At 46.1% G+C, this 10,108-nt stretch overlaps 1 protein-coding gene across 1 annotated transcript in view; it reads right to left on the bottom strand.

The window, feature by feature from the left end:
- LCA5L (lebercilin LCA5 like) overlaps positions 1 to 9,830 on the bottom strand; it is a 40,173-nt gene extending 30,343 nt beyond the window's left edge. The window contains exon 1 of the mRNA XM_060150948.1: positions 9,594 to 9,830. The gene's annotated coding sequence lies outside the window, so the exon portion shown is untranslated. The remainder of the gene's footprint in view (positions 1 to 9,593) is intronic.
- Positions 9,831 to 10,108: the final 278 nt, after the last annotated feature.

A 10,108-nucleotide genomic window follows, 5' to 3' on the forward strand; every position in this document is an offset into this window, starting at 1 on the left:
CTTAATTTCTCTTTCTGATAGCTTGTTGTTAGTGTATAGAAATGCAACAGATTTCTCTATATTAATTTTGTATCCTTCAACTTTATTGATTGATGAGTTCCAGGAGTTTTTTGGTGGCGTCTTAAGGATTTTCTATGTATAGTATCATGTCATCTGCAAACAGTGACAGTTTTACTGCTTCCTTTCCAATTTGGATTCCTTTTATTTCTTTTTCTTGTCCGATTGCTGTGGTTAGGACTTCCAACACTATGTTGAATAAAAGTGGTGAGAGTGGGCATCCTTGTCTGGTTCCTGATCTTAGGGGAAACGCTTTCAGCTTTTCATCATTGAGTATGATCTTAGCTGTGAACTGTGTGTGTATATATATATATATATATATATATATATATGACATTTATTATGTTGTATATAGCATTTATTATGTTGGGTCTCTATACTCACTCTCTGGAGGGTTTTTTTTTTTGTGATCATAAATTGATGTTAGCTTTTGTCAAAAGCTTTTTCTGCATCTACTGAGATGGTCATATGGTATTTATTCTTCAATTTGTTAATGTGGTGTATCACATTGATTGATTGATTTGCAGATATTGAATCATCCTTGCATCACTGGGATAAATCCTGCCTGATAATGGTGTATGACCCTTTCAATGTATTGTTGGATTTGGTTTGCTAATATTTTGTTGAGCATTTTTGCATCTATGTTCATCAGTGATATTGGCCTATAATTTTTTTTTTTTGGTGATATCTTTGGTTTTGGTATCAGGGTGATGCTGGCCTTGTAAAATGAGTTCAGAAACATTCCTTCCTCTGCAATTTTTTTGGAATAGTTTGAGAAGGATAGGTGTTAACTCTTCTCTAATGTTTGGTAGAATTCACCTGTGAAGCCATCTGGTCCTGGACTTTAGTTTGTTGAAACTTTTAAAAAAATTATTATTATTTCTGATTCAATTTCATTACTAATGAAATTGTAATTGGTCTGTTCATATTCTCTATTTCTTCCTGGTTCAGTCTTGGGAAACTGTACATTTCTAGGAATTTGTCCATTTCTTCTAGGTTGTACATTTTATTGGAATATAGTTGGTCATAGTAATCTTTTATGATCCTTTGTTTTTCTGTGGTGTCAGTTGTAACTTCTTTTTCATTTCTGATTTTATTGATTCGGGCCCTCTTTTTTTTTTTTTTGATGAGTCTGGCTAAAGTTTTATCAATTTTGTGTATCTTTTCAGAGAACCAGCTCTTAGTTTCATTGATCTTTTCTATTGTTTTTTAGTCTCTATTTATTTCTGCTCTGATCTTAATGATTTCTTTCCTTCTACTAACTTTGGGTCTTGTTTGTTCTTCTTTCTCTAGTTCCTTTAGATGTAAGGTTAGGTTGTTTATATGAGATTTTCTTGTTTCCTGAGGTAAGCTTGTACTGCTATAAGCTTCCCTCTTAGAAATGCTTTTGCTGCATCCCATGGATTTTGGATCCTTGTGTTCTTGCTTTCATTTGTCTCCAGGTATTTTTTTAATATCTGATTTGATTTCTTCAGTGATCCATTTGTTGTTTAGTAGCATATTATTTAGCCTCCATGTGTTTGTTTTTTTTCCTGTCTTTTTTTTTCTCCTTGCAGTTGATTTCTAGTCTCATAGCATTGCAGTCAGAAAAGATGCTTGATATATTTCAATATTCTTAAATTTACCGAGACTTGTTTTTTAGCCCAGTATGTAATCTGTCCTGAAGAATGTCCCATGTGCACGTAAAAAGAATGTGTATTCTGCTGCTTTTGGATGGAAAAAGCACCCCCCCACAAAAAATCTATCTATCTATCTATATATGTGTTCTAATATGTCATTTAAAGCCAGAATTTTCTTATTGATTTTCTGTCTGGATGATCTGTCCATCAATGTAAGTGGAGTGTTAACGTCCCCTATTATTATTGTGCTGCTGTCAATTTCTCCCTTTTTTTCTGTTATGTATTTAAGTGCTCCTATTTTGGATGCATATATAAAAATTTAAAACTTCTCTATAACAAAAAAAAATCATAATGTTAAAAGGCACTTCAGAAACTGAGAAAACTATTTTCGACACATATGACAAAGAGATAATTCCTTAACTTACAAAGAACTCTTATGATACTCCATAAGTAAAATGGGCAAAGGGTATGAACACATTACAGAACAAGCACATTACAGCAACATAGACAACCAAAAATATATATAAAATGTTTTTCAAACTTGCTCTTAATTAATGAAATGCCAATCAAAAGAATTAGATTCCAGTTTCACCTATCAGAATGGCAAAAATTAAAAAATTGGATGGAATGTTGTTATTGTACCCATGATTAATAGTAATGCTGATACTGCATGGTTGTTAAAAAAATACAAGACTGGGGCTTCCCTGGTGGCGCAGTGGTTGAGAGTCCGCCTGCCGATGCAGGGGACACGGGTTCGTGCCCTGGTCCGGGAAGATCCCACATGCCACGGAGCGGCTGGGCCCGTGAGCCATGGCAGCTGAGCCTGCGCGTCCGGAGCCTGTGCTCCGCAACGGGAGAGGCCACAACAGTGAGAGGCCCGCGTACCGCAAAAAAAAAAAATAAAAAATATAAGACTGAAATATATCTCTGTATGTGTGGATATGCAAAGATCTCCAAGTCATATTTCTAATCATTGTCTACATGTTGCTCATCACCTGCCATAAAGAAAGGAGTTAAAATCCTAGTTTTAAGATTTAGGCCACAGGGCTTCCCTGGTGGCGCAGTGGTTGGGAGTCCGCCAGCCGATGCAGGGGACACGGGTTCGTGCCCCGGTCCGGGAAGATCCCACATGCCGTTGAGTGGCTGGGCCCGTGAGCCATGGCCGCTGAGCCTGCGCATCCGGAGCCTGTGCTCCGCAACGGGAGAGGCCAAAACAGTGAGAGGCCCGCGTAACGCAAAAAAAAAAAAAAAAAAAAAAAGATTTAGGCCACATTTGGTACTGTGTTAGGCTGCATACTGTCCCCTGCCCTGAAGGATGTCCACATCTTAATCCCTAGAAACTGTGAATCCCCAGGACCTGTGAACACAATGTGATAACTGCATAGAGCAAAAGGAACTTTGCAGATGACCACTTGAAGGATATTGATTGAGGTGGGGAGATTATCCTGAATTATCCTGGTTTATCCATGTGGGCCTGATACAATTACAAAAACCTTTATAAGAGGTACACAGGGGGAGTCAGTCAGAAGATAGCAGTGGGATGAGGGAGGAAGAGGCAGAGACAGATGTTTTCCTGCTGGCTTTGAGGGTGTTGGAAGGGGGTCACAGGCCAAATACTGGCTGTTCTAGAAGCTGTTAAGAGGCAAGGGAATGGATTCTCCCCTGGAATCCCTGGAAGGGACCAACCCTGCTGATATCTTAATTTTTAGCCTTATGAGACTCACTTCAGACTTCTGACCTCCAGAACTATAAGAGAATAAATCTGTGTTGTTTTAAGCCAGAGTTTGTGGTATTTGTTAGAGCAGCAACAGGAGACTAATAGAAGTTATCATGAAAAACATCATAAATCAAAATGAGACTAAAAGCAGGATATTAAAATATAAATGAAACATACTATTATCAACTTCAAGAAGTCAATGAAGAGGATGACTTCACGTGCTTTGGGGAAATAACTTAACGCTCTCAAAACCATCTTGCTATACCTTGTCTGGACTACACCTAGGAGAAGGATCACCAACTCTGGGGAGCTGGTGGGATGGTTTCAGAAAAACTAGCTGGAGAAACGAGCGAACTCCCTTATCAAGCACTCAGGACGGGGATTTTAAAGAGCAAGAAGGCTGGCCCTTGCGCAGGGGTGTCGGTGGAGGCATGCCCGGAGGCTGAGAGGGATGGGTGGGGAGGAGAAGTGTGGGGGTGTGTGACAAAAGGTGACAGGTAGTGGCAAGATCAGGAAATTAATTACACAGAGCAAACAAGATAATTGAGGAAATAAAATATATTTAGAATCATAGAAGACAAGTTTATTTCTGCCTGAAAGGGTTTTACTTACATAGAAAGGGGGACGTCTAGAAATAACTCTGAGGTGTGCGATTAGAATAGGGAATATTGGGTTAATATATATATACACACATATTTTATATATATTATATATATATATATATATATATATACACACACACACGAGGATAGCTAGTTACCAATCTATGTGCGTATATGTGCATATGTGCGTGCCTGTGTGTGTGTGTGTGTGTGTGCGCGTGTGTGTGTGTGGGTAATTTTCCTAACTCTGCTGAAGGCCTAGAAGCAATGACACCCCGGTAACAATAAGCACACTCAGCATCATTCTCCACTAAATACCATTCTCTACTAAAGGGAATTAGGGTTCCTCAGAGAAATGGACGATTCCAGGCTTGGGGCAGGCAAAGTACAAGATAAGGCTGGTATGTGAAAAAGGACACAGAAGCCAACTTGAAGTTTTCACTGATCAAATCTAGGACAATTTGAGCATCAAAATAAATAAGGATGACAACCTATTAAATAAGATAGGAATCCATGAGTCCATACTAATACAAATGAATAAATAAACAGAGAAAGGAAGAGAAAGCTCTTCCTTATGGTAGAATGACAGCTAATAAATGTACAAGGAATGGCTGAAAGGGTCAATGACTGTTTGATGGCTATCAGAGAGGTAGTTGAAGCAGGCAGGACTTGTCAGTGGATGCTAAAGGCCAGTGAACATACGTCCGATAAAGAACAGGATCTGGGATAACACTAATCAAATACAAAAGGAAAGAGGGTGGCTTTGTGGAGAAACCTGGCAGACACCTTGACCATCACCAGGTCAGCAAGGCCCGCACCACCAGTGGGACAGGGGGACCTCATGTGCCTCCCGGAAACTGAGAAGAGCACAGGGTCATCCCTGTGGTCTCCCTGCCAGGATCAGGCCCGAGTCAGGTCGGGGGAGACACCGACCAGACCCAGGTTGAGGGTCTTCCTACAGAACAAAAGGCCTGAACTCTTTGACTTAAAGTTCAGCAGAATGTTAAATGACCAGAAAAGCTCTTCCCTTAGCTTATTAAAATAGTTATAAAAACAGGCAAGATGATCACATACCTCAAGGCTTTCAAGAACACGATTTCTAACACTGTGTCCACTTTTAAGATGATGTGTCCCAATTTTTGGCTTCAGAAATGTGGTTGCTCTAATATTGAAGAACGGAAGTTTAAGAATGAACACTGGGGGACTTCCCTGGTGGCCCAGTGGTTAAGAATCTGCCTGCCAATGCAGGGAACATGGGTTCGATCCCTGGTCTGGGAAGATCCCACATGCCATGGAGCAGCTAAGCCCGTGCACCATAACTACTGAGCCTGTGCTCTAGAGCCTGCAAGTCACAAGTACTGAAGCCCATGAGCCACAAGTACTGAAGCCCACATGCCTAAAGCACGTGCTCTGCAACGAGAGAAGCCACCGCGGTGAGAAGCCCGCGCACCGCAACGAAGAGTAGCCCCTGCTCTCCACAACTAGAGAAAGCCCGCGCGCAGCAACGAAGACCCAACGCAGCCGAAAAAAGAAAGGAACGAACACTGGAATTAAGAAGAGAGGAAGTATGCTACAGAAGGAAAAAGGCTTGTGTGGCGAGATGTCTGAGTTCTAGTTCCAGCTCTGCCACTACTAGCTAGCTGCCTGGCCTCAATGGTTTAATGTACGAAATTTGCTGTTTTCAATGACGTTTAAGGTTTAGTCCGGCATGAAAGTCCATCAATTAAATATACCTATATACATCAGAAATCTCAGGCTTTATTGGATAACATGGAATTGTGCCATTCAAGCTTTGGATGGTTATAGACAAGTTATGTAGGTTTTGGTTATTTAACAATTTTATATATTTAATTGATTTTTGACAAAGAGCTCAAATTCATCCCCAGACTCAGCTTCCCAAGGCAGCGCCTTCAGGGTTAGAAGCTGTGCCTCTCTGCTCCCACCAGGTGGCGGCAAATGCAGCTCCTGCATGGGCTACAGGAAGAGCCCACACTCTAGGGCTACATGCACAGACGCGTGAACTTTTAGCGCCCCCTCCCGGCCACTGCCACATTTCTTTTTAATTTACAGTGTTGACCTGATTCCTTTTGACTAGAATTTTCACTCTGTCTATTTTAATAAAATTCTACGAAAATATCCCACATTTGATGTTACACATTCGAATGTCCGTTTCATTCATTCTTTCAACACACATTTGAGTGTGTACCATGTGCCAGGAGCTGTGTGAGGTGTGGAGGGTATAATGAACACAGATATGTGTCTGTTTTCGTGGAGCTAACACGTCGGTAATAAAATAATCACAACAGTGACTGTTCTAAGTGTTTTAAAGGAAAGAGCTACAACTCTGTGAGGATATATGGCAAAGAAGCCTGATCTAGACAGTGACCTGGGAGTTTCCCTAGAGCGGTGCATTCTAAGTTGAGATATGCAGGGTCAGTGGGAATTGACTGGGCAAAGAGGAATGGAGGGTGGGAAGGAAGAACAGCACAGAGAAGGCAGTGCCAGGGCTGGCGCGTAGAGGAGGCCCCTGTGGCTGGGCCCCGTGACAAGGGCCAGCGGTTCCAGATGGGGCTCCAGAGGTCGGGGGGTGAACAGCTGCAGGGTCACTGGAAGGCATGTTTATGGTCTGGATCTTTCATCCAAGAGGAACAGCCAGCTAGCAGTAAGCAAAAGAGAGAGAGGCTGGGGAAGGGATGATCTGCGCTGCCTCCCGAAGAGGTGACTCTGGCTGCAGCGGGGGAGAACAGAAGAGGGAAGAGTCAGAGAGCAGCGGATGCAGGAGGCGGGACGAAGGAAGGCAGGAGCTTGGACCAAGGCGCCCGTGATGATGTGAAAGATGCACAGGGGACAATGTCACCAGGGCTTGGTGACCCACTGGATGCTGGGGTGAGGGAAAAGGTCAAGGGGTCCCAGTGGGTGGGGTGGTGGGAGACTGCCAGGTCTCGCGCGTGTTGAGTTGCAGGGGTCTGAGAGGTATGAAGAGGCACTGCTGCCCAGCAGCTGGACCTATGGGAGCCGGAGGATCAGAAGGCTGGGCGTGGCTGAGGGTGCAGAAGCCCAGGGAAGACAGTGCTTTGCGAGTGGGAGGGGAGCAGCAGTGTCAAACTTACGTGCTGCTGAGAGACTGAACAAGACGTGGCCGGGAACGTCTGATGAGCGGTGTTAGTGCAGGGCAGACTGGAGTGGGTCGAGGAATGAGAGGCAGGGAATGCACACACTGAATATGGCAATTCTTTACCAAAGTTTGCCTGTCAAGGGGGATGAGAAATTGAGCAATAACTGGAAAATGAAAGAGAACTGAGGTCAAGGGAGTTTGTTTCTGTTTCTTTTGTGATGGGAGGTCTTGAGCATGTTTTTTTTTGCGGTACGCGGGCCTCTCACTGTTGTGGCCTCTCCCGTTGCGGGGCACAGGCTCCGGACGCGCAGGCTCAGCGGCCACGGCTCACGGGCCCAGCCGCTCCGCGGCATGTGGGATCCTCCTGGACTGAGGCACGAACCTGCGTCCCCTGCATCGGCAGGCGGACTCCCAACCACTGCGCCACCAGGGAAGCCCTTGAGCATGTTTAAAAGCCGAGGGAAAGCGCCAGTCAAGATGGAAGAGGTGATGACACAGGTGAGAGAATGGACAGCCGAGAGTGACAGCAAGTGGGAGTGGGTGAGATCCAAACCACAGGGGGGTTGCAGTTGTGGCAGCTGAAGATGGAGGAGATTCCCCTCAGGTGGCTTTAAGAGCCTCTATGAAGTGACAGGACAAGGGGAGGCTGGAGGGCGGAACATCCTATAGACCCTCTGCAAGTTGCAGCTGCCCTACCATTATACTTTGGTCCGTCAGGGTTTCACTAGATGGAAAAAGAGACAACGGAGGCTGGGGGTTTGCAACTGGCAAGGGGACAGGTGTCTGGGGCCATTAGCTCCCTGAGGGCAGGGACCTCTCATATCAATCACTGCCTCACTCTGTGCCTGACTGGAGTATCAGCGCCCAGGTACTTACTATCAAAGTGATCAGCGTAGGAATGCTCACTTGTCTTCATTTCAATTTGCCTCTTTTGGTGCTTCTCTAAAAAACCAAAAAAGAAAGAATACAGAACAGACAGAGCGTAAATTCCTACGTGACTTTTTTTCTCACTTGGAAGAATTCTTTCATTCTTCCGTAAAGTCAGTTTTAAAGTTCTTGCCATAGATCTATCCAGAGACACTGTCATATATCTCAGAAAGCTAAAGGGCATCTTTCAATTTTTAGCTTAATCGTAAGGTGCTTACGTAGCTTCGTCTACTTTGTTTAAAAGTCGCAAAAATGCATACTAAAAATGTTGTATTTTTATCTATGGAAACTATAAAATTCATATACTTCAAAAAAAAACGTACATGAAATAACACAGAAAAAGAAAACAGCATAAGGCTGTCTATACTCAAGGCAGGGAGACCAATTAGGAGGCTACTGAAATAATCCAGGCCTGGACCAGGGTGCTGACAGTGGGCGTTGGATACGTTCTGAAGGATGTGTTGACAGACTGAATGTGGGGAGGGAGAGAAACAGGAGTCAAGGAGGACACTAATGCCCAGACAACTTGGGAGAATGGCTTCCAGTAACTGGGGTGGGTAAAAGCAAGGGAGGAGCAGGTTTGCGGGAATGTTCTCGACTTGCTGTGCTGGAGATGCCTTAGACATCTAAGCAGAGATATGGGCAGGCAGACATGCGTCTGAAGTTCAGAGGAGGGTCAGGACTGCAGATACACATGTGGGGTTCACTCGCATTTAGATGGGTTTTGAGCCTATGAGACTGGATGAATTCACCTAGGAAGTGAGGGTAGATTAAAAAAAAAAAGTTCGAGGTCATGGGTGGCAGTGAAAAACTGGCCTAAAAACTTAACCGCTGGTACACGTGTGGCAAGGAAATGTTAAAGCACCACCGGGAAATTGTGGACAGAGGGCTCCAAGGCTGAGTTGAGCGGGTGAGGGACAAAAACACAGAAGACACTGCAAAGGATTCAGATTTCCCAGGGATGGGGATTAGGGAAATGTCAGCGCTAAGGTTAGAAGGAAAAAACAAAGCAAAAGCAAGCAGGCAGATGCAAAATTTAAGGTAACAGATTCAGATATAAAAGAAAAATGTCGGCGAAAGCCTGCCAGTTGGTGAAGGGGTTAAATCGGCCCCAGCGTGGCGGGGCAGGAAGAAGGCGTGGCCGGAAGGCGGGGTAAGGTGACTGGCCGGGCCCCTCCCCCGGGCCATACCCGGGCCAGCTCGGCACCGCCCCCTGCCCGAAAGCCTCCAGCGGCCAGTCCGCGTGCGGGCGGGTCCGCGGGTCCCCGGGCCAGCGTGGGCTTGTGAGTGTGTTGCGTGGGCGCAGTCACAGTGTCTGAACTGGGAAGAAGGACGCCGAGGGCCGCTCTTCACCAGGCTGCGCTTTGCAGGAGGAAGCGGCCTCACGGCCTGCCTACGTTACCAACTGCAGAGCCAAGCAGCGAGGCCCGAGCTGGGCAGGGGCCAGGACTGAGGAACCGGGCGACACCGGAAGACTCGGAAAGTTTATCAGCAGCCTCGGCTGGGGCAGGGCGGAGACTTTCGGCTGTGGGGCGCGGCGGCAGCGGGTCTGTTACCTGCTCCGCGCGGCTGCCGCTGCAGCGCCAACCTCGCGGCCTCCTGGCTCTGACGCGTCGCCCTGGAAACCGGCGCGCGGGGCTTTCTGGGACTGGCCGGGCAGGAGGGGAGGAACGAGAGGCGAGGCCGCGAGGTCTGCGCGCACGCGCACACGGGTCCGCGCCTCTGTCCCGGGCCAGGTGTCCAGGGTCGGGTTGTGAGGCCTGCCTCACCTGACTCTTCCGTGAGGGTGAACTTAGCTGGCTGCATAGACTTTCGCAAACAAGCCTCCAGCCACCCCTCCTCGGCGCCCAGGATCCCGCCTACGCCCTGGCCGCGCTCGGGCCGAGCGAGCTGACCCCGCGGTTCCTTCCCGCGCCCGGTAGCTCTCGCCCGCGCACCGGGTGTTTTGAATCTGAGTCCGATGCACATGTCCGGTTCCCAGCCTGGGAGGGCCGTGGACTAAGCGCAGAGCGCTTCTGTTAACCTTTATAAAGATGGATTTCTTGGTGGAAGAAAATCTGATCACAAAGCA

Source organism: Lagenorhynchus albirostris, chromosome 5 (genome assembly GCF_949774975.1).
Source record: "Lagenorhynchus albirostris chromosome 5, mLagAlb1.1, whole genome shotgun sequence".
Taxonomy (NCBI): Eukaryota; Metazoa; Chordata; class Mammalia; order Artiodactyla; family Delphinidae; genus Lagenorhynchus; species Lagenorhynchus albirostris.